Genomic DNA, 6,905 nt, shown 5'->3' on the forward strand with positions numbered 1-6,905 from the left:
TCAGGTCATGATCTGAGAGTCACAAGCTGGAGCCACATGTGGGGCTCTGGGCTCACTGAGGAACTTGCTCAGTGAGCCCTCCTCCCACTCACTCTCTCTCTCAAATAGATAACTAAGTGAATGAATAGATTAAAAAAAAAAAACATAGTACCCCAAATAATAGTAGTGAAGATAGTACACTCAAACCTAATGGTGGCCTCCTTAACACCATCAGTACAATAATTTTCAGAGCCAGGAACACATTAAGACTCAAGAAAATATATATTTCAAGAAGTCTGTGACAGAACGAAAGACAAAAGAAAAAATTCCCCAAAAGGAAAGAGAGAAAAGTATAATCATCCACGTACATGTCAGGTGTTAAACATTGCACGAGATATTACAGAAAAAACATTAAGAGCATAGGATATAAATGTTTTGTCACCTCATATCTTACATGATGGGAGAGACAAAAGTCTTAGGAAAAAATAAAAATTTGAACCAGGTCTATAATGATAAGTAGAATTTGAGAAAAGAAATAGAAACACATTATTATGACAGGTGAAAGATACATCAATTACAAGTAAATGGAGGCACCACTTACTATACCCATATTGTACAAATCAACAAGATCAGCTTAACATAAGAATTTATGTGGAACAGGAGTTAACAATGGAATTTAATTTACATTACGGAAGCAGATATCTCATTCTTAGTAAATGCAGAATCTAGCTATTCATTTATACATTTATTAAATGCCTGCTTCAGGCCAAAACCAGTCTAGATGGTAGAGAAGCAAGTGACCCAAACATAGGGCAAGCTCCTAAAATATTCTCAGGCTGAAGGAGAGGCCAGCAAGTTACTGTAGTGGCAGAATAGGAAGATGAATATAGACACAAGGAAGAGGAGATCAGGCATTTCTGGGAAATGATGTTTGATCCTGGTTGTATAGGTAAATAGAACCCCCAGCATGTTAATGTACAAGGAAGAGAAGTTAGCTCCTGCAAAGGAACAGAAACTAGAGGTGTGCTTTTCAAGCAAGATGAAGGGGGTGAAGTTGATGAGAGAGGAAGCATGTGATTACAGCCCAGAACAGATATAACACTAGGTACACACCTGGTGTTTGGAGGGTTTCTGAAGACTTAAGCAACAGAGAGAAAAAAGTGAGCATTGTAATTTCCAAATATTACTCAAGGATGGTATTACTCCCAGGAATATTACTTGGGTAGAACAGCATGAAGGATGGATTAGGTTGGATATGACAATCTCAGTTATTAATAGAAAGTCTCACACTATAGCAACAAGGTCATCCAGTGGATCATTTTAACTCATTCTTGAATTTTGTGAAGAATTATTTTTCTGGTATTCTCAAAGACCAGGGACCCAAGCAAATTACTTCTAATGGATTTGTTGCATGGAGAAAATATTTTTAAAATACTTTTATTTTTCTTTTCAGTGTTCCAGAATTCATTGTTTATGCACAACACCCAGTGCTCCATGCAATATGTGTCCTCCGTAATACCCACCACCCGGCTCACCAAACCTCCCACCCATCTCCCCTCCAAAATTCTCAGTTTGTTTCTCAGAGTCCACAGTCTCTCATGGTTCATCACCCTCTCCAGTTTCCCCCAACTCACTTCTCTCCATCTTCCCAAGCCCTCCATGTTATTCCTTATGCTCCACAAATAAGTGAAACCATATGATAATTGATTCTCTCTGCTCGACTTATTTCACTTAGCATAATCTCTTCCAGTCCCATCTATATTGGTGCAAAAGTTGGATATTCATCTTTTCTGATGGAGGCATAATACTCCATAGTATATATAGACCATATCTTCTTTATCCATTCGTCCATTGAAAGGCATCTTTGTTCTTTCCACAGTTTGGCAACTGTGTCCATTGCTGCTATGAACTTTGGGGTACAGATGGCCCTTCTTTTCACTACATCTCTATCTTTGGGGTGAATATCCAATAGTGCAATTGCAGGATCATATGGAAGCTCTATTTTTAATTCCTTAAGGAATCTCCACATACTTATTCAAATTTGACCCCTCTGCAACTTTTCCAGTTGTGATACAGTTTTCCTACTGAAACAAACAAACAAACCTCAGTATATATTTCCTTCTCTTCCAAGTGAGAATACATTTAAGGAAAGATATTATCCTATATAATGGTACTTATACTGATAACAGCAAGTCCTTCAAATAGATTTTTCAATAGCACATTTCTAGATTCCAGCTCAACCTAACCCCAAATACCCAGTGTATCAATGACCCAATTTTAAAATGTTGCCTGAACGAAGTAAAAATATAGATGTGGTTTGGCAGCTTCAAACATGGTGCCTCTAGATTTTTACAGTCTGACCCGTATTTCCATTAATGAAGGTTTTTTTTTTCATAACTTCTCCATTCTTCTCCTCATTTTAAGCATGTTATTAAAGATAACAGAATTTTTTAAAATATGAAGTTTCTCAACCACGTTCCTTCTGCCTATCTTATAATGGTTACATTGAATTTTTCAGCAAAATTCTATTTAAGCCCTATATTTTTATTTTCAGTGAGCTTCTTGCCTGTTGGGGTACTGTGGATTAGGCATTCCTGCCAGTTTTGCATCACCACAGATTTGCATGCTTTTCATGGAGCAGAGGAGTGAAAAGGTCAGGTTTCTGGCCTCCAGGTGTAGATTCTGGCTTTATGCTGTAGCAGCTTTGATTTTTCCTAACAAGGTTTCATAACCCCCTGAGCCTCAGTTTCTTTCCACTTACTACTTATGCTCACCATTTATTTAGCACCATTTTTTAATGTGCAAATAGTGTGTAAATTAAGTGTAAAGATTATCTATCTGGATATGAGGAAATTGTAGAGGGCTCTCTAGTTGTTAAAATATGGGAAGCAGGAATTGAACCATGAAAACAAACTTCTGCTCTTCCCATACAGTTTCATGGGTACTGTTGTGCTTTTGGTTTTTGTTCATTATTATTATTATTATTATTATTTAGTAAAATGATCACTTTGAGAATAGACAAGTCATTTATTTCAGTATACCTTCTTTTCCCATGCATCCTTTAGGGCACTCAATCTTTCTCTAAACCCTGAAAGCTGAACATTATCTTTTGCATTTTCATGCAAGAAGGCTGAGGTTCAAAGTGATGTTACTCTCCCAAAGTCCTCAGTTCACTCAGTTTCTCATTCTCCCAGAATAGTCATAGGCATAATGCAGATTGAGAAAAATTTCTCCAGTTAAAACACTGTGCTTATCGCCCTACAATGGGTGTTCCAAGCATATACATAGTGCCTACCCCTGAAACAGAATCCTAAGATGCTAAGTCCCATTTCCTGAATCATGTTTTTTCTTCATTTTTTATTAAAATGAACCTATATTTGCTACTATTGATTACACACTGCCTAAAAATGCTTACAAAATAGCATTTTTAAAGAACGAGAATAATCCCCTCCCAGTATCTTCAGGGTTTCTCATCACACTTAAAGATAATCAATCCCAGAATACTGCTTTCTCTCCTCCTGAAACACAGCATTACATTTGCCTCTCTTATGTGGTGGTACTTTTTCTGATTCAGAATGTGTCCAAAATTGTGAACATTTACAAGTAACGCAATACACTGTGCTGTAATATCCATGAGTCAAAAGAATTAAATATATGTCAAAATGCAAGGTGCTCATTCCTAGTTGCCTGACAATATGGTACAGAAATAGTTCCTACTTGAACTCATTTTTCCAATTGCACTGACTGTATTTAATAATAATTCTGTTACCCCTTTGTCCCTTATCATTTGACACATAAATAGATATAACACTATAATTTCTAACACTTTCCAAAAACTTCAATTGATTTTTCATTTTCCTTCCTTCATTAAAAGCTTTGTTTCACGCTCATAGTGTTTGTTTTTACCAAACCCAGATTGCATAGACTCTTTTTTTTTTAAGGATTTTATTTATTTATTTATTTGACACAAGCAAGCAGAGAGGAAGGCAGAGAGAGAGAGGGAAGCAGGCTCCTCACCGAGTAGAGAGCCCAATTCAGGGCTCAATCTCAGGACCCTGAAATCATGATCCAAGCTGAAGGCAGAGGCTTAACCCACTGAGCCACCCAGGTGCCTCTATACCTAAAAAACTTAAAGCCTCCTATTTCACATGTCTTTCTGTATAAGTAAGTTCTATGAAATTTTTGTGTAATCTTCAAATATAATATACAAAATTATAAATAAACTCTGCATGGTTTTAAATAGCTTTAATAAATGTCAAATAAAGTACAGATCCAAAATTTTAAAAATAAATTACAAAAGTCACACTTACTCTCTAAACTGTGTCTCTCTCTTTCCAGCCATACATAGGATGGTTGCCATGGAAGGAGAAAATGTGACTTTCCTCAGCACAATTGTGTTGCTGGGCTTCTCAGATTATCCATGGCTAGAAATGCCCCTCTTTCGAGTTGTCCTGGTCTTTTACATCTTCACCCTGGTGGGGAAACAGCTCCATCCTTTCCATGGTGGAGCCCCGAATCCAAGCCCCCATGTACTTTTTCCTGGACAATCTCTCTGTGCTGGACCTTTGTGTCACCTGCACCATTGTGCCCCGGCTGCTGGACAACTTGTGGGGGCCAGAGAAGACCATTGCTTTCTGGGGCTGCATCACCCAGGCTTACCTCTTCCACTGGACAGGATGCACTGAATGTGCCCTCCTGGCAGTAATGGATTTTGGTTGTTATGCGGCTATCTACCAGCCCCTCCAGTACACTCTCATCATGTGGCCAGGGGTGTGTGTGCAACTGGCAGCAGCTGCCTGGTCCAGTGGTCTGGCCAACTCAATACTCCAAGCTACACTCACTCTTTAGCTCCACCACTGTGGTCACTATACACTTGACCACTTCTTCTGTGAAGTACCTGTTCTGATCAAGCTGGCCTGTGGTGACACCACTGTTAATGACCTGTCCTTGGATGTGGGAGCCATCCTTTTTTGCACTGATGGCTCCTCTGCTTGTGTTAATCTCCTACACATTCATGGCCAAGGCTGTGTGGAAGTTATCTTCAGCTAATGGAAGATACAATGCCCTCAGCACCTGCAGCTCCCACTTGGTGGTTGTCATCAACAAAGGGAGTTCCCCATGTACATGTACCTCCAATCCCCTACCAATAGCACCCCGGCAAAATTCATGTCCTTCTACTCTGTTATCACCCCACTGCTCAACCCACTCATCTATACCCTGAGAAACAAGGGTGTGAAGAGAGCATGGGAAAGGATCCTACAACCCCAGAGTGAGGTAAAATTCTAAAAAGGATAGAAATCATAAAAAAAAAAAAAAGCCCAGGTAATCTCTGCCTGTCTTCTGGGCCAATCACATGCACAACTCAGTAACTATCAACAAGTCTGTTTCCAAATGAGTGTCCATGAGCCCCAAGGAAAGTGTTCCCATCTCTTAACATCAACCACCCTAATGCCTAGAGAAACTCTTTCAACTAGAAAGTACTTGGTTCTGAAATCTCAAGTGAAGCAATCCTGCTCCTTTTGACCTTCCCCAAATGTCTGTATCTCAGTGGAAAGAACGATTCCACACATCCATAGGAGGGTAAGCAACACAACATTTTCAAATCCCTTTCTATAACAGCTCCCATTTACCAGATAGCATATAAGAAAATTTGCCAAAGACTTTTGTATGGATCCCAACAAGATATTTAAGTAAGAATTCATTGGATTGATCACTTTTTATATGCAAACTTTTTAATCTCTCCTGTCTCTGAGGATCTCAGATGCTCTCTCCTTTCTCAAACACCTTATCACCCTATAATTTATCATATTTTTACTTCATCAATGCCTTTTCCATCTATCTTTGATGATTCAATCATGAAAACAATTTCAGGGGCGCCTGGCTGACTCAGTTGGTGGAACATGAAACTCTTGATCTTGGGGTTATAAATTTGAGCCCCATATTGGGTGTAGAGATTACATAAAAATAAAATCTTAAAAAAGAAAAAGAAAAAGAAAACAATTTTAACCTCCCCATAACAAATTTCCTTCATTTCTCTCAATTAATTAATGACAGATATGATTCAATATGCCTTTATATTTCTTCTATATGTACAAATGAATTCCTTCATTTGTCTAATTTCACTATTTCAATATAGCTTTTGAAGATTAGAGACAGCCTTTATCCATTGTATACTGATCAATAAATATTAGGCTCTAAGTGCCCAAGATATATCTGACATAGAACAGGGATTGAATAAAGGTTTGAACTAAGAGTTAAATACACAGGTGGCCCCCACTTATTGATGAGCAAAAGCACATAATGTCCCCACTGAGTTTGTTCTTGACATCTGCCAAGCCATGGGGAACTCTCTTTGTTGAGTGATGCCTACTTTTAATTTCTTGTATTTCAGTTAATTAACAGATGAAGTCATTTAACACTGTCATTGTATTCTCTTTCCAGGATACTATTTGAATATATTTATTACCTAAATTAATTTAATCCCCTCCTTTCTGATATGCCTTCTTTTTTTTTTTTTTTTTTTTGAGAAACCCTGCTTTATTTATTTATTTATTTTTTTAATTTTTATTTTTTATAAACATATATTTTTATCCCCAGGGGTACAGGTCTGTGAATCACCAGGTTTACACACTTCACAGCACTCACCAAAGCACATACCCTCCCCAATGTCCATAATCCCACCCTCTTCTCCCAAACCCCCTCCCCCCAGCAACCCTCAGTTTGTTTTGTGAGATTAAGAGTCACTTATGGTTTGTCTCCCTCCCAATCCCATCTTGTTTCATTTATTCTTCTCCTACCCACTTAAGCCTCCATGTTGATATGCCTTCTTTCTTCTATGCATCTGAGCAGAAACTGACTCCCTAGCCAAACATTTTGGAAATAGAAACAAAAACTTTGCTCAAAGAGAGGCATCTGCTCCAAATCAG

At 38.2% G+C, this 6,905-nt stretch overlaps 1 pseudogene across 1 annotated transcript; it reads left to right on the forward strand.

Moving 5' to 3' along the window:
• The first annotated feature begins 4,337 nt into the window (after positions 1 to 4,337).
• Positions 4,338 to 5,265, forward strand: LOC309861967 (olfactory receptor 2C1-like; annotated as a pseudogene). The gene has a single exon. The product of its transcript is annotated as an olfactory receptor 2C1-like (transcript).
• Positions 5,266 to 6,905: the final 1,640 nt, after the last annotated feature.

Source organism: Mustela nivalis (genome assembly GCF_964662115.1).
Source record: "Mustela nivalis genome assembly, chromosome: 3".
NCBI lineage: Eukaryota > Metazoa > Chordata > Mammalia > Carnivora > Mustelidae > Mustela > Mustela nivalis.